Raw genomic sequence first — 27,731 nt, forward strand, 5'->3', positions numbered from 1 at the left:
CAACAGGTCATGTTTTCAGGATTTCCTCAGTGTTGCACAGGTGATGTAATTATTGCCGGAGCCTCAGACATTGCCACAGCTGTTCTTGCCATAGGATATCCTGAAAACATGGCCTGTTGGGGGCGCTGAGGACTGGAGTTGGGGACCCCTGCTTTAACCCCTTGAGTGGCGGGTTTCCTACCACCCTGTCGTGCCCACCAGGGCAGGTTTTTTTAAATGGTCTAATCATTGAATTTCAACTAATTTTGCAGTTGCGTCTCAAGAGCCATAACTTTTTCATTTTTCCATTGACATGGCCATATGAGGGCTTGTTTTTTGCGGGACAAGTTGTGATTTTTTTAAACAGGGGGGAAGAAAAAAAGAAATGGGGAAAAAAGAAAAAAAGGGGCCATGTCATTAAGGGGTTAAATAATGTATTAACTTCCTTCTCTGGGTCATTACGACGCATGGATACCACATGTGTGATTTTATTTTTGATTTTTTACAAAGTAAAAGGGAGACAAGTGTTTTTATTATTTTTTTTATAATTTTTTTCCTTTTTTTAAATTTTTTTTTTTTTTTTTTGTCCCTTTAGGGGACTTCCACAGGGACCCATCAGGACCCCTGATCACATTCCGGGGGTCCGATGGTGACAGCCCTTTACATGCTGCAGTCACATAGACTGCAGCATGTAAAGGGTTAACACAGCAGAGAACGGAGGTTTTCTCTGATCTCTGCTGTAAGAGCTGGTACCTAGCTGTCCTCTGACAGCCAAGCACCAGCTCTCCCTGCCACAGAGACCATCGGCTTGCTTTTGACAAGCCGATGGTCTCTATGGCAACCTGTAAACAAAGCAGGAGATTGCCGGCAGATCGGCAATATCTTCTGCTGGTTTTTCAAAGCCCTTGCACTGCTCTCTGTGGGTCTGTGCAGGCAGAGCACACTGCCACAGCTTGTGGCATTGTGCTCTGCAGCTCCCATAGTGATACATAGCCCGGAAATCTTCCGGGCTATGTCGCTATGAGCAGTGGAGCTCATCCCGGAAAATTTCCGGGCGTGCCACTCAAGGGGTTAAGGGTTTACTCACACAAGCGAAATTAGTCTGCTTATTACGAAGTGCTAAAAGCCCATCGATTTACATTGGTGCATTAAGACCTTCCTATTGCGCGTGTGAAAAAATGCGGCATGTCCTCCTTTGGTGTGTAATATGCCCCATTATCATATAGTACGCAGTAAATATGCACGTTACATGTGTATCTGCTGCGTACTGTGTATTTAAGCTTAAGTTTATGGGTTGAAAGTAGGTAAGCCGCTAAGTCTTACACTTATCTCCCCCGTCGTTCCCCCAATGTCAGCGCTGAAAGCCCCGCTCAATGCATTGAGGGGTGCACTAAGGAAGGACAACAGGGGAGGCAAGTATAACATTTACATCCCCCGACTCAGCAGGACACCCATGCGTTTAACTTATAGGGCTAAAAGTAGGTGACAGAGTATCTTTAAATTAGCCCCCCTCTCCGTTCAGCTTCTAGCCCTCATTCAGGAGTACCGGTATAATGAAACACTATGCCCCCTATTTGCACCCCAGTCTTCTTTGCATGCACCCTTAACAGGTTGCTCCTACATATCACTGCCAGTCCTTGGACCAGAACCTCTGCGGGGACTTTGTTACATAGTCTGCTTTGGCTTCTATCCTCTCTGTCATGTTACAATGTTAGATACTGACTTATAGGGGAGCTGCCTTCCAATAGGTGGCTCTGCAGAGGTTCTGTGCCGTGTCTCATTTGATTATCAAATTTCCCAGAGGAGCAATGCTTCGCCTAAATGTCTCCTTAAGCTTACTTGGCGCTCTCCACAACAAGAAACAGCACTCATCCCAAACCATAATCCCTTATAGTCAACTGTGAAAAGCTACAGACCAAGCACCAGGTTGGTATTTAGCAGCCATTACAAAAGGCCCATTTAGATCCAACGCTCAAAATTCGCTCAAAGCCATCTTTTGAGCGATAACCATTGCATCTAAATGTACGGACATTGTGCAATTTTCGTGCACGAGTCGTTCCTCGCTCAATTCTAATTTTCTTGAATTGAGCGATGAACTCTTATCAGCGGTGCAGGCTGTTATCACAGTCGGCAGCGCTGATAAGATTCTTACAGCCCGTGTACCACTGGTAGTTCACAGCGGGAGGCGAGCTGTAATCACGGAGAACAATACAGCTGTTTACTTATGCAAAACAGCTGTATTGTTCGCTAAGTTATAGTGGCAGTGTCCTGCTCTGCCTGCATAGCTTTTAAGTAGCTACTTAGCTACTATAGACTATGCAAAGATGATCGCTCAAAACGGTCACTCAAACTGCCGTTTGAACGACTTTTGAGCAATCATCTGTCAGCGTAAATGGGGTCTTAGTCGAGATTCAGGAACACTACATTTTCTCCTCAGGGAGAGCACCTAGAAGGTGAGTGAGTAAGGAGACTTACAAGGCCATTCATGCTCCTCTAGGTAATATGGTAGATGGAACAATACGTCTGCAGCACCACCTATTGGAAGTTATTGTTAGACTCTTTATAGAAGCCTGACTGGGAATTAAAAGCCAAGTCCCCAAAACACCCTGAAACAGCTGTCTGTGCATGGATTCTGACTTGGCTTTCAATTCTCAGTCATTGTTACAAGACTTGTATAAAGAGTCTAAACACTGACTTGCAGGAAAGCTGCCTTCCAATGGGTGGTGCTGCAGAGTTATTGTTCCATCTCCCTTATTAGTGGAGATTAAAATACTTGCTGATCTGGGCTTTCACATTCAGTCATAATAATCAGTGTACAGCCGGCTTTGAAGGCCACTCTACCACTATATCTAAGCAAGATAAACATACATGACAATTTAATGGGATTGTCCAGTTTTAAACTGCCTACCTCAATAGTAGATGGGTAGTAGTCTGCCAGTTGGCAGCTCTGAGAATCATCTGCTTTGCGGGCCGATGCACTAAGCCGATTCCTGCAGGAAGCAGACAGCTCCTCTTCCCACTGTAGTGGCCATGCTTGGTATTACACCCAATCATTTCAATGGGAACTTTGCCTGCAATACCAAACCTGGCCCCTGCAGTGCGAATGGAGCCATCTGCTTCCTGCAGAAACCAGTTCAGTGCGTGACCGCCAGAGCCCAGAGAACAGCTGATCCGTGGGGGGCCCTGTCGATGGACCTTCACTGATCTACTATTGATGACCTATCCTGAGGGTAAGTCATCAATAATTATAACTACTCAATCCCTTTTATAGATGGTTGTGTACAGTTAAATATTGAGTTTTGGTACCACCCCAGGGGGCTACCCCATGATGTAATACGTTACCCTCGGAAAACAAAAAGGGCTCTCCTTGTCCGCGTAGCAGAAGTGCAGCACCTGCCATAAAGCATCACTGTCTCAAATGATAGGACTATGAATGAGACAATGAACGGAACGTGCAGAAATTGCTCTAAGGCTGATATGCAATGTGACAACGCCATCGAGGAGGGGCACAATCTGTCATTTTGACCTGCTCATCGGAGCACAAGTCATCTGGATAGATGTCATGCCGCTACCGGTAAAGTAAAGGATAAGATTCTGTGCTGCCTTTATCTTCCTTCCCCGCTAACAAAGCCCAGCTCGTACCACAAGCGACAACTCGGGGATGAGTAATTGTGCGCTAATAATATCACTTTGTTCCAAGTTTCTGGTATACTGTACCTAATAACATGCTATAGCGGAGTAATTATCCCGCGTAATCACAGGCATGTCAGCAGAACGTGGACGTGTGCCGGGCCACCAGAGGATAAAAGGTACCGCTGGTGGGACGGTCCACCTCTCACCTCAAGAATATGACAGCTGGAGAGCCCCTTTAATAGAATAGGTGATAACGGTTGTATCACTGGAGGTCTGACTGCCCCCTCCAACAACCGCCACCACCCGAGTCCCTGAGAGAATGGAGCAGCAGGGTGCATGCATGACCATTGCTGCATTCACTTGTATGGAACAGGCAGAGATCGATGAGCTGAGCCATCTCCTGAGTCACATAGAAGGGAATGGAGCGGTGCGCACAATACCGATCCATTGTCCTGGGTGACTCCGGGTGCACCTCTCTTGTGATCCCTGGCAGTCCCAGCGGTAGGACCCCCAGCAAGGGACCATTTATCGTCTATCCTGTGAATAGGGGATTACTGTTTTTGGTGAGGTAAGGGTATGATCACATGGCAAAATTTGCCTCATGAAACAAGAAGTATTAATGCCACGATTTCTGGTGCGGGTCCGCACGCGGAATGCGCCTTTTTAATTTAATGGGTAAAATCTGCTGCGGATCGGCATCAAAAATTGCATCAAAATCTGCAGGACTCCAATATTGATGAACTAACTTTAGAATAGTATCAGATTAGTGGAGGTCTGCTGCTCCGGACCCCCGCTGATCAGCTGAGCACCACAGCATCTTCTCAGGCCAATCACGTCACGTTACTTTGTCACGAGGCCCAAGAGCAGCTCAGTCCCACTCAAGTGAATGAGCTGCAATACCAGGCACAGCCCCTACGAAATGCACAGCGCTGTGACTGGTATGCAATGAAGAGGCCGTAGTATTCGCTTGATCTGATTGGAGGGGGTCATTAGAGGCAAAACCCTATTAATCAGATACTGATGACCTATCCTAATGAGGGCTAGTGGGTGCCGCTAGCGTTCATGTTTTCCTGATAACCACGTGCAGGTGCAGGCTGGTAATCACCGCTATTACACGAGTGTTATCGACATGTAATAGACCCGCTTTTGGCAGCCCAGAAACTGTCTGGAAAATCGCTAGCAGCGGCTGCTGCTAGGACTTGTGATATAGCAGCGTAAGGATTGGCCGTCAATATTGAAGCCCCTCCCAGAAAACCCCTTTAAACAACCCCTTATCTCTCCTGACTTGTCTGTCCTAGAAGATACTTGTATTTCCCATAAAATAAAAGTGGAACATCTACAGTTATAACTTAGTGTGGTTCCTCTGTAATTCCTCCTGGAAATAAATTAATAGATTGTTACCGTGTCCCTTGTTAATAGGGTGTGTCCCTACATGGTCCGAGACTTTAAGACAGTGTCAGACTATTCAGGTCCATACTCACTGAGAAGAAGAAGAATATTAACACCCAGTTAATAGTTTATTCATATATTTCCAGGAGGCATAACAGAGGAATGTCACAATACAGATTATGAGAACAGATGCCCTAGCATTGTTATTTCGTGGGAAATGCAAGCATTTATTATAACAGACATATGAGAGGAGATGACGAGGACGTCTTTAAAGGGTTGTCAAAGATTTTTAAAAAATGGGGTCTACTTTCTTCCCCATTAGAAAACAGCGCCCCTCTCGTCATCAGGCTGTGTCTGGTATGGCAGCTCATCCCCATTCACTTGAAGGCAGTTCCGTCGTACATACGGAAAGCCTCCCCACAATGGCGTCTAGACTGTAAGTGATCGGCGGCTACTGTTGCGCAAAGTGTAAACATGCAAATATCCGTTTAGAGCCGCAGGCACTTTAGACACGGACCGTGGGATTAGCGCAGCGGGAAAGAACAGATGTAACGTTACTTAATACACAGGTCTAAGTGATCACTACAGGGAGCGCTGATCTAAGGGAGCCCAAGAGGCCGACACACAGGAGAAGTCATTCAAGTCCTGGACGTAAATATTTCATCGCAGGCCCGCCACTAACGGATAATTGCTTGGCAATATAATATTCCTTCTGCCGCCGATGAGAGGCTTTTCTTCTAAGGAGCAATTGCTTTGTAATTGCATCCTTGATGTCAGGGCTTGCAGAACAGACAGCACAGATTTCCAGGGAAACCCTATGGGGTTAATTTAACAACTACTGCGTGGGAGCGACTTAAAGTAGAGAGGCGATAGGAATTAGCTCCATCATGTAACCTTGAGCTGAAGTCTCAGAAGTCTGGGGAGTTCTCCGAGTGAGTTAAAAGTGATCTTAGTGCCGAGAACCATAGAGGAGGTGCAGAGAGGAGACAGGAGAGGGTCCTGCAAGTACTAGAAGAAAAGGGACATGATCAGGGCCGAGGGCCACGAACTACTGTTAGACTAAGCAGGGGTGGGGCCCCGTACAATGAAACCTCTCCAAAAGATCACCTCTTAAAGAAGACCACCCCCTTGTCCAGACTAGATTTCCTGTGAGAGATTTTCAGTTCTATCATATAGTATGTATGCTGACTGGCAGGGGGTGGGGCTACATCGTGCAGATAGACTAAGCAGGGGGTGGGGCCACATCGTGCAGCTAGACTAAGCAGGGGGTAGGGCCACATCGTGCAGCTAGACTAAGCAGGGGGTGGGGCCACATCGTGCAGCTAGACTAAGCAGGGGGTGGGGCCACATCGTGCAGCTAGACTAAGCAGGGGGTGGGGCCACATCGTGGAGCTAGACTAAGCAGGGGTGGGGCCACATCGTGCAGCCAGACTAAGCAGGGGTGGGGCCCCGTACAATGAAACCTCTCCAAAAGATCACCTCTTAAAGAAGACCACCCCCTTGTGCAGACTAGATTTCCTGTGTGAGATTTTCAGTTCTATCATATAGTATGTATGCTGACTGGCAGGGGGTGGGGCCACATCGTGCAGCTAGACTAAGCAGGGGGTAGGGCCACATCGTGCAGCTAGACTAAGCAGCGGGTGGGGCCACATCAAGCAGCTAGACTAAGCAGAGGGTAGGGCCACATCGTGCAGCTAGACTAAGCAGGGGGTGGGGCCACATCCTGCAGCTAGACTAAGCAGGGGGTAGGGCCACATCGTGCAGCTAGACTAAGCAGGGGGTGGGGCCACATCGTGCAGCTAGACTAAGCAGGGGGTGGGGCCACATCGTGCAGCTAGACTAAGCAGGGGGTGGGGCCACATCGTGCAGCTAGACTAAGGGGGTGGGGCCACATCGTGCAGCTAGACTAAGCAGGGGTGGGGCCACATCGTGGAGCTAGACTAAGCAGGGGTGGGGCCACATCATGGAGCTAGACTAAGCAGGGGGTGGGGCCACATCGTGGAGCTAGACTAAGCAGGGGGTGGGGCCACATCGTGGAACTAGACTAAGCAGGGGGTAGGGCCACATCGTGCAGCTAGACTAAGTAGGGGTGGGGCCACATCCTGCAGCTAGACTAAGCAGGGGGTGGGGCCACATCCTGCAGCTAGACTAAGCAGGGGTAGGGCCACATCCTGCAGCTAGACTAAGTAGGGGTGGGGCCACATCCTGCAGCTAGACTAAGTAGGGGTGTGGCCACATCCTGCAGCTAGACTAAGTAGGGGTGTGGCCACATCCTGCAGCTAAACTAGGCGGGGGTGGGGCCGTATCCTGTAGCTAAACTAGGCGGGGGTGGGGCCGTATCCTGCAGCTAAACTAAGCAGGGGTGGGGCCATATCCTGCAGCTAAACTAAGCAGGGGTGACCATCCTACATAAACAACAAAGAGGCCCTAATGGTAAAGAGGTACACCACTTGTTTTAATGAAAAATAACAGAGCTTCCTACTGTCTACTAGACTGCATATTAAAGACAGCTTAAATAGGTTTTCCAGGGAAATACTATGGATCATCAGGACCTTAGGATAGGTCATCAATAGCTGATAGGCTAGGATCCGTCTCTGGGGACCATGACAGATCAGTACTGCAATACATAGGACTTGGACCAGAAGCCACTCAGGACCCCGGTTGATTAGATGCACGTTGTCAGCAGTGACGCTATACAGAAGCTGCTGCTCCAAACCCTCTATAGTGGCTGGCACTTGTAACTACAGGTGCAGCTCCAATTGATTTTAATGAACGTTGCACCTGAAGATACAAGTGCCGGCCACTATGCATGTGTCAGAGTAGCAGCTTCCGCTTCGACCCCTGTATAGTGGCGCTGCTAACAGTGTGTACCCGATTAACTGATCGGCTAGGGTCCCGAGCCACACTGCCAAGCCAATCAGCTATTGATGGCCTATCCTAAGGAAAACCTCTTTAGTATTCATATGGCTCACAGTTAAGAGTGCATAAAAATCTGCCATCAAAACGGGCACATCTGTTGGGTAGGGGGCCAAATAGTTTCTATAATGCCTGCCTCTTATTATCGTGCTCAACATCCATGTGAAAGCCACAGGGTTGTGAGGCGTTTTCATGTGAAAGCAGCCTTGCATCACTTTAGGGGAGGCGCAGGGAATCCCCCCGCCACGGCTGTCAGAGCTGAAGCAGAGGATTGCAGAGTTCTCCCATTTCTTTCAATTCAATAAGGACAGGGCTGCTGCCGCCAGCTCCGTTGAAAGCAATGGGGTTGCGATGCGGGATCACACAGGCAGATAGGGTATTGTTGTATCTTGTCTCCACCAAAGTTATGGGTGGAGACATGGGCTGGGCTGCCGGGGCTAGAGGGAACGCCCCCAGCTCTGGATTGGCTGCCGGAGACACACACCTGGACCGAGCCGGGAAGTATCTCTTCCTCCTGCTTATCCTCCTGGCCCCGCTCGCTGCAGTAGTACATTGTGTGCTGGCTGACTGGGAGATGTGGAGAGGCCGCTTCTGAGTCTCCCGTGCCATAATATCCCCGCCCAGCCGGCTGACAGCTGTCACTCAACCCCGACGCTCCTGCGCTGCCACTGTAGCCAGCACAGTGCTGCGAGTAATCCTCCTGCTGCGCCGGTAGAGCGGTGCTTTACAAGGCCACGGTAGCAGCAGGGACTGATGGCTCTGCCTGGTTCCGTTGCTGGCATTTTTTGCGTGGCCAAGTCCGTCCCCCCCCGCCACTTTCCTGTAGTCCTCCTGCAGCGCCGCTTTACGGGGGCCCGCTAACACCATGTCTGATTGCATGTATGTAGCCGCCGGCCCTGTCCTTGAAGGGTAGCAGCGCAGGGAAGGTCTGGGCCCTCTGGGCCCTCCAGCAGGATGTTGGCCAATCCGAAGCTTAGCGGGGTAGGGGGAGGGGGTACAAGGGTTGACCTCTCACTCTTCAGGTTTCCACCTACACTTGTGGTGGAGACAAGATACAATAATACTGGCAGATAGAGCATGCCATGCTGGAAAACATCACTCGTGTATAAATGTGTCTCGCAATGCACAAATATTGCGTGATTTTCTCAGCCATGTGAAGCTGGCCTTACAAACAGAAAAGAGAATGAAGGGCTGATCTGGCCATGCATCAAGAATCAAACATGATTATAACTATAACACACACTCTGTAATGACGCTCAGAAACATACATGGACTATGAATCGATACATGACGTGGGGGTGCATGGTACCGGGGTTGCTATAATTGGGCAAGTTGGCTTGTTTATGGAGGTTGAGGGAGCTGTTTGCCATACCTAGTATGTCTAACAAACTCTCTAAAGTTATATTCTTAATGAGGTGAAATGTAATTTTGTAACAATGTTATAACTTGTATTACAAAGATATTCCTTCACCTGTGGTCTTCTGCCTCGTAGTTCTACATTGGTATCCAATGGTTACGTCCTGTAGGCTCCGCTGTTTTACTGGTCGGGCATGCTCAGTGCCTTCCAATCCTGTAATGACGACAGTTTGTACACCTGTGAATACACACTTGTCGGTAACTGGCAATGGGGCATTGTGGGAGATGTAGTTTTTGCACTCCCCGGTAAAAACTACATAAAGTGGAAATCTGAAGCCGACCGGAAAGCAGCGGTGGCGCGGGTCAGCAAAAAAAGTTATGATGATTTAGATGGACTTTGGAATAATGGCAATGAGTGGAAACTTTAGGAACATTTTGCCCAATTTCTGGAATCCCCCTTCAAGTTTGAGTGCCGTTCTAGACCGGTGTCCACAGCAGCTTAGGATTCTGCAAACTACCGGTTGGTAAAAGGCGGCTTACAGAATAACACATCAGTAATATTCAGCAAAGTGAGCTTTTCGCCCCTATTTCTGAGTAACCCACACTATTCCTATATATGGTTAATGTCATATTTAACTGCATTCTGAATTCTAATTCCATGTACTAGCTGTGTCATAACATCCCTTCCAGTACCCGAGCAGAATGCCTCTTTTGTTCTGTATTATGCCAACGAGCATGGCACCGTGGGGGGTTCTCTCAAGTCTCCATAATTAGCCCTATTTCCTCGTTCCTTCGCCCTGCTTAATAGAAGCTATTGTGGCGTGCGACCAAAATAGACTTGCACTGCGCTTTCGTAATAAACCGAAAACGCACAAAGTTATATTAATGCAATATACACAGCAGCTGCAGTAAGAACATCGCCCCGGGCATCACAACAACCGGCTATTGTGCTCAAATGTGAAGGGTTAAAAGAAAAGTACATAACAATAACAATAAGAAGCAGCCTTCCTCTTCATCATCCACAATACGCCATCTTAAACCGGTTTAAGCCAATGGTTCAACTAAATTCTAAAATAACACGGCCACTAGGGGCGCTATTCTGCTGTAGAATAGAAAATATTAGCTGGAAATGAACTTAAATGAACTTATAGTATATCCTGTGGATACACCATACATGTCCAAGATGGGGATACCCCTTTAAAGGGTCTGTTCTATGAAAAGACGTTACCCTCTATTCACAGGATTAGTTATCACAAATCAGTGGGTGTGCAAGCTTTATCACTAGAGATGAGCGAGCATACTCGCTAAGGGCAATTGCTCGAGCGAGCATTGCCCTTAGCGAGTACCTGCCCGCTTGAGAGAAAAGGTCCGGCTGCCAGCGCGGGTGACAGGTGAGTTGCGGCAGTGAGCAGGGGGAGCGGAGGGGGAGAGAGAGATCTCCGTTCCGTTCCTCCCCGCTCTCCCCCGCCGCCGGGAGTCGAACCTTTTCTTTCGAGCGGGCAGGTACTCACTAAGGGCAATGCTCGCTCATCACTATTTATTACCAAAAACATATTGCCCAAGTAAGGAGGGGGTGTATTTGGAGGAGTGGTTATGGGCATGACTTATTACAGCATATGATTTTACCGCCATTATTCCAGTGTCCCTGCTAGTAATAGTGCCCCCTTTTAGTGCCTCCAGTAGTAATAGTGCCCCCTTTTAGTGCCTCCAGTAGTAATAGTGCCCCTTCTCAGTGGCTCCTATAGCAATAATGCCCCCTTCAGTGTCCCCAGTAGTAATAGTGCCCCCTTTCAGTGCCTCCAGTAGTAATAGTGCCCCTTCTCAGTGGCTCCTATAGCAATAATGCCCCCTTCAGTATCCCCAGTAGTAATAGTGACCTCTTTTGTGTTCCCGATAGTAAGTGGCCACCGTAGTGGCTCCAATAATAATAGTGCATCCTGTGCTCACGGCTATTATTTTTTATCGGTCATTAATATGGCACCAGTCCTTGGATTTAGTTACCAGCCGGGGAGCAACCGCTGGAGCCCCCACCAATCACAAGAATGGGGGTGCCGAGAGTTCTCGAAAGAATAGAGCAGTAGTCACAAACATGCACTAGTGTGCCCCTGTTTACTTCCATGGGACTGCTGGAGGTAGAATTCAATCACTTGGCTAGGCCCATCTCAGTCCTAATGAAATGTATGGAGTGTTCGTGCCATGCCTGATTATCGCTCCATTCGTTCGGGATCGCTGTTCTTGTGATCGGTGGCATCCCAGCAGTCAGACACTTAACCGTCCAATGGATAGGGAATAACTTCTTTTTGTGGGACAACCCAATTAAGGAGGCATGTCCTGTGGGGAGCTATCTGCTTTGGACACTCCCTTTATGTCAGGAGTCCTCCAATAGCCATCACAGATCGTCCTGCTGTTTGAACCTCCAGCGATCAGCTGTAATCAGTGAGAGAACCTGGCAACAACTGTGAACTTCCCTTGCAGCACCCCCACAGGAGAGATAAAGCATTACATAATGCCCGTTGACGTCAATGAGCTGTCAAAGCGAAGCTAAATTCACATGGATAAGCACGATATCGGGCCGAGAAACTCAGCCAGACATCACTCTTGCCAGGAAGCATTTTTTAAGCCCGTGCAAGGCGTTTTTCTTTCAAAAACACCCATAACAGTGCTTCTGTGAAGTTGTGATCCTCAGGCGCGTTTCACGCGTGGCAGAGGATCGCTTCCTATTGATCTCAATGGGAAATGTCACATCGCACGGCATGCTAGTGCCATGCGATATCATCTAAAGACCCACTGAAAAACAACAGGGGGGGGCGCTCTATAGGAACGCCAAAAGATTGAAAAATCACAGTATGTACTTCTGTTATTCTTATGTTTCCACCTTAAATAATCTCAGTCGGTCCTCCAATAGAATTGCAGGTAACGGGTCACACTGAGGGGGAGAGAAATCGGATATGGCAGTTACAAGATGTAGCCTTTTTCTATCCCCTCTTTCCCTCCACGTCAGTCCTGTAGGCTCCGAGCTCCTCACACCTTGCGGCTGCCTGCGGCGCGGAGCGAACGCCGGAGTCTACGGGGATTTCCTTGACTAACAAAGAACGGCTTTGCATAGCGAGAAAAAAAAATCTATTTTTGACTCAATGACCCAACAAAACCGCGACTTTGTTAGTCAAGGAAGTACAATCCCGGGAGAGCAGAGTGTTCCTGCGATGTCACAGCCAGCGAGGGGCAGATAAAGCAAGGACCCCCCACACCAACACCGCCCTATATCATGGCGTCCTGGACCCGCGGCTCGTTGGCAGGTTTTCAAGAGTTACTGTTCTTATTCTGGATCAACCGCACTAAAACAAAGAAATGACATAACTTTAAAGGGGTATTCCTATCTCGGCCAAACATGGGCAAGACTGCCGTAACTCCCATAGAAGTCAGATGGGAGTTATGCAAACCGTGTAGCACGGCGAGCTACGGAAACATTGGGCTTGACTGTTTCGGTCATGTCGACCACACGCAGACACGTGTGCAGAGTGTCCTGACTCAAAAAAGATGCGGGTCCCAGGAGGTGGGAGCCACATCTATCAGACTTTTAGGATATATCCTGTGGATGAGATGGGAATACCCCTTTAAGTAATATAACCCTTTGTTCCAGAACCAACACAATGTATCTGCGCCTCATGACAGCGGTAGATACAACAGACCACACACAGACACTCTCCGTGCCTCCATGTCCCTGGCAGACAATCTTGTGGTCTGAAGTTTATAATATGTTAAATTGTGACGCTCTCCTGTAATTTGGCGTCTCGCCTTCTCATTCTTTACCCTCCCGGGAAACAATGCATTTCATCAGTTTTACACCCTGGAATGCTACAATATGACTGTGCGACGGTCAGATGAGCAGATCTCTAAAGAACGCCCTCCCAGTGGGATAGGGATGTAGAGCCATGACCATGAGAACAACCAGATCATTGGGATTTTCCTGGTGCCATCATCGGATGGGCATGTAGGACAAGCTTAAAGGGGTTGTGCGGAGTTTAAGACTTATCCCCCATCCACAGCATAAGGGACAAGTGTCTGATTGGTGGAGCTCCAAGCACTGGGATAAGCATTGATTGTGAGATCGGTGGTTCTGTGTCCCTTTGTTGGGATGGAGCTGCGGTCAAGGAGGTGCATTACTGGTCCACTCATCTCTATGGGACTGAAGAAGATAGAACCCCTGTTCTAGTGGTCAGCGGGGGTCCCAATAGTCGGCTCCCCGCCAATCAGATGTTTAACCGCCATACTGTGGGTGCGGGATACGTTTAAAACTTGGCACAACCTCTTTTACTCCTTTAGGACGCGGTTCTATTTTTTTTTTTATTTCTCCTCTCCACTTCCAAAAAATGATAACTTTTACTTTTCCCATCAACGCAGCTGTCCGAGGGCTTGTTTTTTTGCGGGATAAATTGTATTTTTCAACGGTATTATGTAATGTACTGAAAAACATTCTTAAAAGGAGTAAAATGAAAGAAAAAAAACCCTGTTTAGTCATCTTTGTGGGGGTACTGCTTTTACGGTATACACACTACAGCAAAAATGACGACAACTTTATTACGGTGACACCCAATTTAGTTTTTTTTTCTGTACGACTTAAATAAAAATATACCATATATACACGCGAGTGAAAAAGCCCCCCCTCGACTTATACCCGAGTGAGGTAAAAGAGATAAAAACGCAATACTCACCTCTCAGCCGACGTCTGCGTCCCCGGCGGTGGGGCAAGTTTCTTCAGTCTTCTCCCCGGCTTGGTTTTGAAATCCCCTGCCGTCAGCGCTGTGTGAGGAAGTGCTGTGATTGGATCGAGTGCTGGCCAATCACAGCCAGCGCTCGATAAACCAATCCCAGCCGGCGCTCGATCATTCACAACCATTCAGTGAATGACATCACTGAATGGCTGTGATTTGTTTATTGATCGCCGGCTGTGATTGGCCAGCGCTCGATCCAATCACAGCACTTCCTCACACAGCGCTGACGGCGGGGGATTTCAAAACCAAGCCAGAGAGATGAGCGGGAAGACGAATGAAGAAGCTTGCCGCACCGGCGGGGACGCAGACGCCGGCTGAGAGGTGAGTATTGCGTTTTTTTAATACTCAAGTATATACGGTATATATTTTCTGTTGCCATAATTAGCTTTCCGTTGATGGGGTTGTTTTTTTTCAGGATGACCTGTGGTTTGTTTTGGCACTATTTTGGTGAACATACTTTTAGATAGCTTTTTTTATTAATTTCTTTCTTGGTGATCAAAAATTGTAATTCTGGCATTGGATTTTTTTCTGCCGACATTCGTTAATGTAATGGATGTATTATTTGGTAGATTCGACTTATACAGATTTAGTGGTAAAAAATACAATTTTAAGAAAGAAAATGTATTATGAATATGAAAAAAAGGGGGGGGGGAGGGGGGTCAGCTTTTAGTATCCTTTATTTTTCATAATAAAAATACTATTTTTCACATGGAGGACTTGAACTTGTGATAGTTTGATTACTCTTGCCATATATATATATAAATAAACACACCTCTTCAGGGAGGCATACCGCATTCCCTAAACAAACCCCTCTGTACTCCCCCTGATAACATGCTCCCTGACCTACTGACTGCAATCCCTGCTAGCCATCATAAACCGCTCCTGCAGTCATACCGTTTCTGCCGTCACACGGCCAAATGTCTGACCATTGTCTATGTGTATAGCATCCCTCACTCTCCACCCCGCCATACCGTGCACATCTCCAGCCCCTTTACCTTCTGTATCACCCCATTACTTGTAGTATGTAAGCTCGTTGGAGCAGGACCCGCACCCCTATTGTTTCCATCAGCTGATTACTATGTAACCGTGGTTCTGTAATGTTTGTACTTTTGTCTCTCTGTATCCCCCCTGTCTATGTAAGCGCTGCGGAATATGTTGGCGCTATACAAATAAAGTTTATTATTATTATTATATAGCAAGATATATGCCAGCTGTCAGAAACAGCCAGCACCTGCCCTATATGTAGCGGGATCAACCCCCAATCACTCTTCATATGAACCCCGAAGCTGGAGGGCGGACATGTATGCCCAAAAGAGTCAAGGGGTTAAAGGCGTATTTACATCTTATGAATCACATATCGCTAGGATACGTCATCACTTTATGATCGGTCATGGTTTGACCTCTGGAGGTTGGAGAATGGCGCACATATTACATTTTCCAGACTGCACAGGAAAAAGAGCGCCTGACAGCAACTTTCCCAGCAAAATCACCCGTTAGCTGGAAGCTGGACCTGCGGGGGATCGGCTGACTGGCATCATGCCACACGCTTTATAGGGCTCTCTGTCAGAAGACAAACCCTTTATGGGCGCTCCTCTAGTCCAGACATCGGAAATGCGGTTTCCATAACTGGCTGTCAAAATGGAGGTGTGGCTGCAGAGGAAAGGGGTGTGGCCTCAGGATCATCATGTGCCCACTTTAATTTGAGATAAAATGTGAGGGGGTCTGATGAGTTCTTGGCTCAATCTGTATAATACTTTGTGAGCAGATTTTGGCCCCACCTTATGCGCCATTCTTGCGTCATGCAGGTTTGGAGACAACATGGCGAGGTCTGCAGTAGACTTCACTGCAATGGAAAGCGGAGATGAAGTTCCTGTTCCTGAAAGGGATATCGGCTAAAGACATTCCCGGTGACACGGTACAAACATTAGATGACAAGTCCCTTCGTACTCCACAGTGAAAAAGTTGGGTCCATAATTCCTGATCATCCGGGGTCTGCCAAGTGGGTCCCAAAATGTTTGCCAGCAGATTAAAAGTGTGCCCAAGTGCCAGCCTCCCGGGGAATTCTGCTGGTTGGTTCCTGGCGTCCAAAGAAGGTCAGAGTGCAGAAGTCATCATCCAAGGCGATGGCATCTGCCTTCTAGATAAAGATGGGATATTGCTTGTGGACGACCTTCCAAAAGGCTCTACCGTCCCGGCTGGCTATTCTACAACCCTTCTGGATACGTTGGAGGTGGCAGTGAAGTCAAAAATGAGCAGAGAGTTGACCAAGGTGTCATGTTCCTGCATGCCAACGCCTCGTCCCACACAGCGGCCATCATTCAGAGCAAGCGGGCTGACCTGGCCTTCGAGGGGCTGGATCATCCTTCTTATTGCTTACCTGATCCGGCCCCTTGGACTATCACGTTTTATAATCTTGAAGAAACACCTCAAGGAACCAGATTTGCCTCCATTTCTGAAGCCGCTCTATCCTGATGGTGCAGAAGTGGCACCGCGGTCAGATTGGCATCCGAGAGGATCATGTAGAATCACTGTGACACTTTATGGTTCTGTCAGTGTTTCTGTGGTTCGCGCCAATAACTCCTCAGCCCCTCGTAGAACCTGCTGTGAACTTCCAGCCGGGAAATCTTCCAGAAGCCATTTAGACACGGCGTTCCAGTCGGCTGCTTTCCATCAGCAGGGTTTATTCTGGGTGCCGCGGGCGGAGCAGATGATGGGAGGCATTATCTGGTAAGCGATCTGTCAGCGGTTTACATGAACCTCACGCAGCAAGGAACAAAAGAAGACACCGAAGTCTGCAGAGGCCAAACCCAGGGCTTTAAGGGGAAGGGCACCGAGGCACAGCGGGCCGTACAGGGAGGGGTAACAGCGGCGCTGTGGCTGCATCCAAGGATTATATGGCAATCTGATTAGAGGGGGCGCGCCGCTGAGACCCCCGCAGGCCGGACACTTAACTTACTGAGCACAGCGGTTGAAGAAGTGCCATTAACCCTTCCCTCTCTATTTCCATAGTCTTCACAGCACTGTTGCATCCCCATTTTCCCTCCTGATTATAGCAGTACCTTGCCCCTCCCCAATTCCCTCGAGCAGTCACACCGGTGTCATGCCCCTCCCAACCTAGCGGTCACACCAATGTCCTGCCCCTCCCACCCTAGTGCACACCAGTGTCCTGCCCCTCCCCCCCAGCGGTCACACAAATGCCATGCCCCTCCCCCCTAGAGCTCACACCTGTATCTTGCCCACTCTCCCTAGCGCTCACACCTGTATCCTGTCTATTCCCCTTAGCAGACACACCACTGTCATGGCTCCTCCCCCTAGCGGTCACACCAGTGTCATGCCCCTCTCCTTACCAGTCACACCAGTGCCATGTCACTCCCCATAGCAGTCACACCCATATCCTGCCCCCTCCCCCATAGCAGTCACACCCATATCCTGCCCCCTCCCCATAGCAGTCACACCCATATCCTGCCCCCTCCCCCATAGCAGTCACACCCATATCCTGCCCCCTCCCCCATAGCAGTCACACCCATATCCTGCCCCCTCCCCCATAGCAGTCACACCCATATCCTGCCCCATAGCGGTCACACCCATATCCTGCCCCCTCCCCCTAGTGGTCACATCAATGTCATGCCTCACCCCCCCTTAGCAGTCACACCAGTGTCATGCCTCACCCCCCCTTAGCAGTCACACCAGTGTCATGCCTCATCCCCCCTAGCAGTCACACCAGTGTCATGCCTCATCCCCCCTAGCAGTCACACTAGTGTCATGCCTCATCCCCCCCTAGCAGTCACACCAGTGTCATGCCTCCCCCCCCTTAGCAGTCACACCAGTGTCATGCCTCAACCCCCTTAGCAGTCACACCAGTGTCATGCCTCAACCCCCTTAGCAGTCACACCAGTGTCATGCCTCACCCCCCTTAGCAGTCACACCAGTGTCATGCCTCACCCCCCTTAGCAGTCACAGCAGTGTCATGCCTCACCCCCCTTAGCAGTCACACCAGTGTCATGCCTCACCCCCCCTAGCAGTCACACCAGTGTCATGCCTCACCCCCCCTAGCAGTCACACCAGTGTCATGCCTCATCCCCCCTAGCAGTCACACCAGTGTCATGCCTCATCCCCCCTAGCAGTCACACCAGTGTCATGCCTCACCCCCCCTAGCAGTCACACCAGTGTCATGCCTCACCCCCCCTAGCAGTCACACCAGTGTCATGCCTCATCCCCCCTAGCAGTCACACCAGTGTCATGCCTCTCACCCCCTACCAGTCACACCAGTGTCATGCATCACCTCTCCTAGCGGTCACACCAGTGTCATGCATCACTCCCCCTAGCGGTCACACCAGTGTCATTCATCTCCCCCCCCCCCTAGCGGTCACACCAGTGTCATGCATTACCCCCCCCTAGCGGTCACACCAGTGTCATGCATCACCCCCCCCCCAGCGGTCACACCAGTGTCATGCATCACCCCCCCCCCCCCCCTAGCAGTCACACCAGTGTCATGCCTCATCCCCCCTAGCAGTCACACCAGTGTCATGCCTCTCACCCCCTACCAGTCACACCAGTGTCATGCATCACTCCCCCTAGCGGTCACACCAGTGTCATGCATCACCCCCCCCCAGCGGTCACACCAGTGTCATGCATCACCCCCCCCCCCAGCGGTCACACCAGTGTCATGCATCACCCCCCCCCCCCAAGCGGTCACACCAGTGTCATGCATCACCCCCCCCCCCTCAAGCGGTCACACCAATGTCATGCCTCTCACCCCCCTTGCGGTCACGCCAGTACTACACCCCCCTTGTGGTCAAACCAGTGTCATGCCCCTCCCCCTAGCGTTCACACCAGTGCTATGTCCCTCCCCCTAGCACTCACACCAGTGCCACTGCACACCACCCAGTGGTCACACCAGTGTCATGCCCCTCCCCCACAGTGATGCTACTGAGGGGCTCATACACTGCAGCTCACTGGTTTTCCCCGTGAGTATAACAACCCCCACCCCGTGCACAGATCTCCCCAGCGCCGCAGGTAACCGCTCCAATGGGCGCACAGCGGATGTCGTGTAACACAAACTACAGCAGGACACAGAGGCGTCACATGAAGAGCAGCAGCTGTGACAGCCGCCATCATCCCCGCGTCCTCCTACCTCTCCGCAGAGCCCGGCTCATCGCAGTCTGTGCACACACTGAGCCGCTCCAGGCTCAACGCGTTACCATAGTAACCAGCCAGCCGGCTACAGGCCGCAGCGAGGGACAAACCTCCTCCTCCGCACACGCAAAATGTCCTTCAATATTGGCTCACTAGACTGTTCATCGCAGACAAGCCCCCCATAAGAGGCCGCTAGGAGGGTCCTGGGTGGAGAAACACCAATAACAATTCATTTCTTCCCATTATCCACGATGCTGAAGTTGCTTACTTCGGGCGCGTTCACACGGACGTATTTTCCCCCATTGATTTCAAGGAGATTTCAAAAAGACGGAAATCAAATGGAACGGCTTCAGTTTGCTTTCGTTTTGTTAGGTTTCCGTTTTTTTCATAGATAATAGCGCAGCCTCAAGCGTTATTGTTTCGTCAAAAAAACGGAAACCTGACGGAATAGAAGCAAATGTGGTCTGGGGGGGGCGGAAAGGTGAAACCGGGGATCCCCTGTTCCGGCTGCGGCAGAAGCCATATCTGTAGCGTCCGGGCACGAAATTCCTGGGATTGTTTCCTCATGGAGAAAGAAGTGGCCGCACACTTTTTCTCAAACTTAATCTTTCAAAAACTGACCTCGTCTTCCAGCGGACCCCCCCAACATCTCCATATCAGTAGTTGGCACCACCATAACCCCCAGACAGCACACCCGCTGCCTTGGGGTCACACTGGACTCTGACCTCTCCTTCACCCCCCCCCCCCCCACATCCAATCTGGCCGAACATGTCAGCTACACCTCAGGATTATTGCTAAAATACGTCCGTTCCTCACCACAGACCCGCTAAAGACACTCGTCGCCATCATCCATTCCTGACTAAACTACTACAACTCGCTGCTCATCAGCCTCCCCCGCAACAGACTCTCCCCTCTCCAATCCATACTAAACATGGCAGCTGGACTCCTCTTTCTATCCAGCAGCTTCTCAGATGCCCCTGCAGTATGTCAGTAACTGCACAGGCTGCCCATACACTACAGAACTGAATACAGAGTCCTCACCTTCACCCACAAAGCTCTCCATGGCGCAGCGCCAGCATACATCACTTCCCTCCGCCTGTACCCCCCTAGTCTGAGCGCTCCGCTCTGTCAACACATTGAGATTAACTGCCCCTCTAATTCGATCCTCACGCTCTCACCCCCAGGACCTCTCTAGAGCAGCAGCATTCCTCTGGAACGCTCTACCGGACAATCCGCGACACACGGAACTTCACACTCACCTCTTCAGGGAGGCATACCAAATCTCCTGATCTTATCCCCCACCCCCAGATCATGCCCCCGGCCCCTCCCTATGGCTCCCCACACCTTCCACTTCGCCTATCGTATACATCTCTACCACCAGCCCCATTGAAATCAATGGGAGAAGATCGCTATCTCCTGCAGCGGGTGTGATGTGAGGCTGTGTCCCTGAGGAAACACCTCGCATCCGGGGCTTTTCAGAAGGATTGCGAGAGCTAGTTGAAGAGCCCTCACAAATAAAACCCACAACAAATAGATCACGCTGCAGATCCAAAATTGCGCAATATGATCAGAATCCGCAGTGAAATTCTTCTACTGGTAGCAAATAGGGTTTGTCAAAACCTCATTTACTAACACTGTACTTCACATAGTTGTGGATTTTTCTGCATGAAAATTTTACAATTTGTACACAATTTGCTAAACGGTCCTTAAACGGTGCCACCATCAGGTACACCTACCCGTGCCACGAGCAGATGAGTGGTACAGCAGAGTAGGTTGGATAGAAGACTGATCAAAGTACGTCTGCAGCAGTGCAGAGGCCATAGGTATACCGGCAGGGGTCGCCGGGGTCGCAACAGCGACCCAGCCCCTGCGCTTGAGGGGGCCCAGAGGCCATCCTCCACCATATACAGGTACACTTTCACTTCGCACTGTCGACGGACGCGTGCTTAGTGCGGTCCGGCCGACAGCACGAGCCAGAGATGAGAGTAGGAGAAGAGAGGAGGAAGGACTCGGAGAGAGGATAGGGGAAGAGGAGGGGGGCAGGGAAAGGAGCAGAGAGGACAGGGTAAAGAGCAGAGAGGACACAGACTCACTGCACAGTATGGCATCGAGTGGAGCAGGGATGATGATGATCATCTCCCTGCTGCTTCCCTCCTGCTGACACTGTGTACAGCTGCTCTCCTCACCAGAGAAGTAGTCCGGGCCTCGGGGTATGCATCTATCTATCTATCTATCTATCTATCTATCTATCTATCTATCTATCTATCTATCTATCTATCTATCTATCTATCTCATATCTATCTATCCATCCATCTTTCTCTCTCTCTTAGGCCTCATGCCCACTTGCACGCATGGATACCACTGCTGAATCTCTCAGTGAAATCCGTGCATGCCCGCGGACATGGAGAGGGAAAATACATCATACTCACCTCTCCGGACGCTGCGGGGCTCTCCTCTGTGCAGGCTGGATCTTCTTTCTTCCGGTCGGCAGCGTGCCGCGTGCATGCACACCAATTTTAAAAAAAAATCTCTTTCTATCCCGCGTATCACTTGGGGCAACGAGTCTGAGACAATTGGGGACAGAGAGAGGCCATCGACAAGGCGCCAAGAAACTGAAAAGGAAGATTGCGTTGAACCACCACCCTCAGGACCGCCACACTATACAGTCTGTTGGAACGCCTACTGACTGTGTCTCTCCTACTGGAGAACGACATTGTGCGTGCCACTGAAAGACTGTTCCTAAGTCTCCAAAACAGACCTTCCCAGTGTTGGCCATTTATTTTTAGGATCTCTTCATATAATGGAATTTTGGCTGCGGAATGCGAGCTGAAAATCCTCTGCAACGTGCAATACAACGTCAGTGAATAAGGCTTGTGCAAACTCCATTCACGTAGGGTACACACACATTAAAATAGTTGTGCCCGACACCCGTCCGTGGGCGGTCCGATTTACTGAACCTCACACATTGACATGTACTACTTTTATCCGAGAGTCGGGCATGCTATAATTTTCTTTTACTCAGACGTGGGCGTGGGCATGTACCCTTCGGCTGGATTCACACGAGCGTATTTGTTTTTGCACAATATTTTTGAGCATTAGGTGTTGCGAATTCCTGTGCGCAATTTTTTACTGTACACAATTGTGTGCAAAAAAATACATTCGCCGAGGCACCACTGATGCCATCAAACCGGCTCTGTGTGAACGCTCTCTAGACAAGTCCTGACGAAAACCAGCTGAGTCTTGCACCTCATTTTCGTGGCCAAGAACCCACCTCTTGCACCTTCCAGCTGCACTACAACAGACAGTCTACAATGCATGTAATATCATACTGTGGTTCTCAAGATTCTTCCCTGTAGTATAAAAGCCACGCAGTTCCTCAGGGTTTACAAGATCTCAGCATGCAGTCATTGAATGGAACCTCCATTGCTTACTTCCAGAAGATGGACTCCAGGCTGCGGGGTTCGTTACGGCTCTTGACTATATTGAGACGCGCACCTGTGACAGCGTCACATGACCAGGAGCTCCAACCTAAAGGAAGAACTCATTCCTGGTGCTGCTCATTTTCATGATTTTTGCCAGGAGCTCCAACCTGTGAAACTAGGGCTTTTTTACATGGGCGTATGCGTATTTCATTCCGTGAATACACAGCATACTCACGGACCAGAATACACTGTTGATTTGCATATTTCTGCCTATCTGTGTTTTTTTTACGTGCTAGAAAAGTGCACCAAATTTGACTGAGGCCTCTTTCACATGGGGAGATACGAGCGCAGAAATTACGTTCAGAGCTCCCCATGTGAGGCCCTAAAATCGGTTACCCCTGTGGCCTATTAAAGGCTCTCGGAGGCTCCTTGTGTGTAGTGACCTCTTCTTCCGCTTGTGTAGGGCTTGTTGGCCTCTACGACGCAGAGAAGAGATTTCACCCCGTTACCAGAGTCTGAGAGGGGCGCATTATTAGCACGTGAGAAGCTGGATGGTCGTATCGATTTCTGACCAGACTGTTAGGGGGTGTTGGGACGAGTGGATGTGCAGCGTACAAGGAGTGGACCCACAGCCGAGGAGATGGCGGGGAATACAAGGATTATTATTTCCGTCACTGAGGCTCTACCATCTCCAACCTAGGGGGTAGCTCGGGACCCATTCAAGTTACTGCTGTGGGAGGTCACAGAGGAATAGTAACCAGGATTTACCTCAATGTCCTTTGTGACTCGTGACGCCAGCGTTCCATCGTCTGTGGTGAAGCTTGACGTTAGAAAATAACTTAGTCCACACACAGGGTTGACTTTTCTGAACAAAAATGGGACCGGTCAGTAATGTCCGTTTACTGAAACTTCCATAAGAGTTCAACAACAGGTTGGCACAGATACAGCAAGAGAAGGTGGTGTGACAGGGAGGATGCACAGGGCAATCCGAACAATCCACAGTCTTAGTTAACTGAGTGATCCCGCTCCTGGCGACTCTCTTTCTCTCTCTCCAACTCTCTACTGGTACACACTCACGCTTCTTGTGCCAGAACACGCCAAGCAACAATACCTCTTCCCATCCGGTACTTACTGGTAGCATCGGTACTAGAGATGAGCGGGCATACTCGTTAAGGCGATTTACTCGAGAGAGCATCGCCTTTTAGAGTAACTGCTGGCTCGTCCCTGAAGATTCGTGGGCCCCGTGGGGGGGGGGGGGTTGCGGAGAGGATCGGGAGGGAGAGAGATCTCTCTCCCTCTCCACCCCGCTCCCCTCCGCCGCCCCCCGCTCACCCCCGCGGCCCCCCTGAATGGCCACCACCATTTATGCAAAATGATCCCTCAAAAGCCTTCTTTTGAGCGATCATCTTTGTGTGTAAATGCACCTTTATACTGCACCCAACTGTTTTAAAGGAGTTAGCCCAAAATTGACTTTTACCACCTATCCACAGTCTGATAGATGGGGTCTAACCACCGATCCTGAGAACAGGGGTCCCGTGTCCACCTCTCATCATCACCGCATGCCCACTGCTCCCCCATGGAATGTGGCGGTGGTCACGTATTTGCGGTGCCGCACCATTCATCTTTAATGCAACTGCTGGAGATAGCTGACTGATATTTCAATCAGCTTCATTGAAATGAATGGGCCGGCACGGTGTGGGTGGTTGCGGCTCCATTCAATCTGCACATCACTGCCGTGCAGTCAGTCCACAGTGAGGAGGAAAGGTGGACATGGGACCCCCGTTTTTAGGATCAGTAGGGTCTCAGTGGTGAGTTTCGAAAATACCCCTTCAATGTCTTCCTCATAGTCGGACCAAACATCTAACATGCGCCGATAATTCTAGAGTAATAGCGCTATTTGCCGGGCTGCGCCTGCCCTTGCAGGTTCAGCTTGGCAATTACGGGGAAAACACAAGTGCTAGCGGCAGCCGCTGGCATTCGTATAATAGCAGCCTAACGCTCACGGTATAGTACAAATTGCTGGCTGCACCTGTAATTGTAAGTTCAGCCCGGCAATTATTGGGAAATCTCTGAGCTGACAGCAGCCACTCATGTAATAGTGCCCTCTCCCGCACCCTGCTATATTCTCCGCAGAAGAACTAGTGATGAGTGTTTCATGGTGGAAGGCTAACAATTTCCTTCTTCTTCCTTGGAATCCTCCGACTTCACTGAACCTTCCATCTATATAACAACTGCCTTGAAGTCTATGTGCAGGAGAACCCGCAGCACACTGATCCAGCAGCGCCCGTCTGCCTGCAGGATCTCGCCGAGATGTAACTCCAGATAAGCACAGGAAGCTTTACAAAGCTCGTTTGTTTGGGATATCCCGATGTTAATGGAAGCCGAGTGGATGCTGAAAAATAAACTTGGGTGTCTTGGCTTCTGTAATCTTAGCCTTGACTGTCACCATTTATACCTGTTGTGACTGTCAGTGGCAGGCGGTAGCAAAAACATGAGTATAGTTAGGTATTGTATTAGAGGGCATGTTCATTGTCACTGACCTTCCCCAATGGCTATGACAATGGGACTGCAAGCCCTCTAGTGAGCGTCTTAGACCCCATTTACACTGAAAGATGATCGCTCAAAAATCGTTCAAACAACACTTTAAGTGACAGTTTTGAGTGATCATCTTTGCATAGTCTATAGTACTAATTAGCTATCGCTCAGCGATCAATACAGCTGTTTTGCATAAGCAAACAGCTGCATTGTTCTCTGCACTTACAGCTTGCATCCCGCTGTGAACTACCAGCGGGACAGGAGCTGAAAGAGTCTTATCAGCGCTGCCAACTGTAATAGCATCCTGCATCGCTGATAAGAGTTCATCGCTCAATTCTAGAAAACTAGAATTGAGCAAGGAATGAATGGTGCACAATAACTGCACAATGTCCGTGCATTTAGATGCAATGGTTATCGATCAAAAGATGGCTTTGAGCGAATTTTGAGCGAGAATCGTTGAGTCTAAATCGGCATTTACCCATTGGCTGCAAGAGGCATAGCTAGAAGATCTGGGAGTACATGTGGTGTAGGGGGCGCTAATGTGAAGTTTCCAGGGCTGCTAGACAGTGGGCAGAACCAAATCTTTGTCCTGCATTAAAGAAGCCCCCCAGCTACATTATTGCCTTTCCCGCTCTGTAACAGGTCGCTCTCACCCGGCAGAGAAAATCGCGCAAGTTTTGTGCATTGCGAGACACACAACACTCGCACGAATATAATTGGTGATCGCAATACTGGGCCGAGTTATATTGCCCAATATCGCACTCACCCTTATGAAATTAGCCTAACCGCGCCAAAAAATGCCAGGTGTGAACACAACCTAAAGGTAAATGAGGCCTTAGGTCGGCTTCACACAGCCGTGACGGGCTCCGCCATGGAATTCCCCGACGGAGCCCGTCACGGCGCCTCCCCAGAGACCCCAATACTTACCTGCGGATCCGGTGTCCTACGTCCCGCATGACGCTTCGGCGCGCATGCGCAATAGAGCGTGTGATGCGCAGCAGCGTCATGTGACGCGCCGGCCGCATCATATGACACGCCCATAGCGTCACATGACGCGCCGGCTGCGGTAGGCGGGGAAGCGGTTTCATGCTATCTTGCGCTGTGCTACAGCGGAAGATACTGTGACGGACGGCTTCCATTGCAAATAGAGCATGCCGCGGGTGAGGACGGGTGATTTTACGGTGCGGAATTCCATGGTGGAATTCCGCACCGTAAGCATTGTGCTATTAGGTTTAATAGAACCTAATAGCTGCGGGCAACGCAGCGGAAATCCGTCCGTGGGAAGGGGCCCTTAAGGCTGCGTTCGCATGTTGTGCTTCTGGTTGCACTTTTTTGTGCATTTCTAAAGTGCAGTAGAAAAATGCATTAAAAAAACTCCTGCTTGTCCGTAATTATCATTAAAGGGGTTGTGTCACAAAGACAAGCACACTTTAAAGGGAAGCTAAAGCAGTGATTGTAGGCCGGTCCGATAAGTCATGACATCTAGACGTTACACGATGGCATGTAAATAAATGTGAGGCATAAATATCCCGGGTCTGCCGGTGTAGAACCGCCCGCTATGATGCCCGTACGTAAGAGCAGCGCAATTAACACTGATTCCACGGAAAATAGGTGCCTCGTTACATTGGAAATCTGCGCCGTCGCGTGGATTTATTTCTGCATGCACATTTCATCTGTATGCGGAAAAGTGACGCAGAATTCCCCATCAGGGCTTCCAGACGAAGGTTTGACCATTGAAAAGGGCTAAATATGCGTGCGGATCTTCCGTGAATATTTGCATAGATGCAGCAGAAATCCGCAGCTCAGCTATGGCTTTTAGAGGCGGAATCCATGCCAGGTTGTGACATTTTTTTTCCTTAATAATAATTTTTATTGAAAGTTCTCCAATATATAGAAGAATAGCAGTACGAAAAATTAGATTGGCGTATTATCGTATAAATGAGTTATCACATTGCAATATTTGACCTGGCTCGATAAACGATACCAAGTTTTTGGTGTTCCGGTATAACCAGAGTTTTCTCCGCCTTTCTTGTAGTTGCAATTCACTGGTAATAATGGCCTGGCCCGGGCCAATAAAGATCAAAGGGGAGGAGGAGGGAGGAGGGGGGGTGTCAGAGGGGAGGAGGATTCTTCTCTCTCAGGGTAACGACCCAAAGGGGGGGAGCTATAAGACTATGTTTTGGGTATTGGATTTATAGAGAGGTTGTTGGGCCAACCTCAGTTGCAGGGAGGGCATAATATATCCATGGGCTCCAATTGGGGTTAGCTAAAGGCTCAGAGGCCCGGGTGCAAAAGTTTATCTCGGGGCCAACTTCCCTTAACCCCTTAACTCAGAAGCGTAACTTGAAGCTCCTGGGCCCCAATGCAAAACCTGTAACAGGGCCCCCAACTATAATGGTTTATTCATACTACTGGGCTCCCTATATGGAGAAGAGAGGCCTTATGGGCCCCCTAAGGCTCCCAGGGCCGGGTGCAACCGCATCCCCTATATTTACGCCAGTGGGTCCAAATACTCAGGAACCTATCATGCCTGTCTTCTATTATCGACGTTAGTTTTTCATTGACTAGATATCAGTTCATACGGCACTTAACC

At 49.5% G+C, this 27,731-nt stretch overlaps 1 protein-coding gene across 2 annotated transcripts in view; it reads right to left on the reverse strand.

Moving 5' to 3' along the window:
• The window catches only part of PKIG (cAMP-dependent protein kinase inhibitor gamma), a 92,727-nt gene extending 73,527 nt beyond the window's left edge, over nucleotides 1–19,200 (reverse strand). Inside the window, exons 1-2 of one of the 2 annotated variants that reach the window (XM_066586473.1) lie at nucleotides 19,180–19,200; nucleotides 9,389–9,487 (exon numbers count right to left, since the gene is read on the reverse strand). The gene's annotated coding sequence lies outside the window, so the exon portion shown is untranslated. The remainder of the gene's footprint in view (nucleotides 1–9,388; nucleotides 9,488–19,179) is intronic. The other variant, XM_066586474.1, reaches the window with a different exon arrangement.
• Between the last annotated feature and the right edge of the window lie 8,531 nt (nucleotides 19,201–27,731).

This window comes from Eleutherodactylus coqui, chromosome 13 (assembly GCF_035609145.1).
Source record: "Eleutherodactylus coqui strain aEleCoq1 chromosome 13, aEleCoq1.hap1, whole genome shotgun sequence".
NCBI classification, from domain to species: domain Eukaryota; kingdom Metazoa; phylum Chordata; class Amphibia; order Anura; family Eleutherodactylidae; genus Eleutherodactylus; species Eleutherodactylus coqui.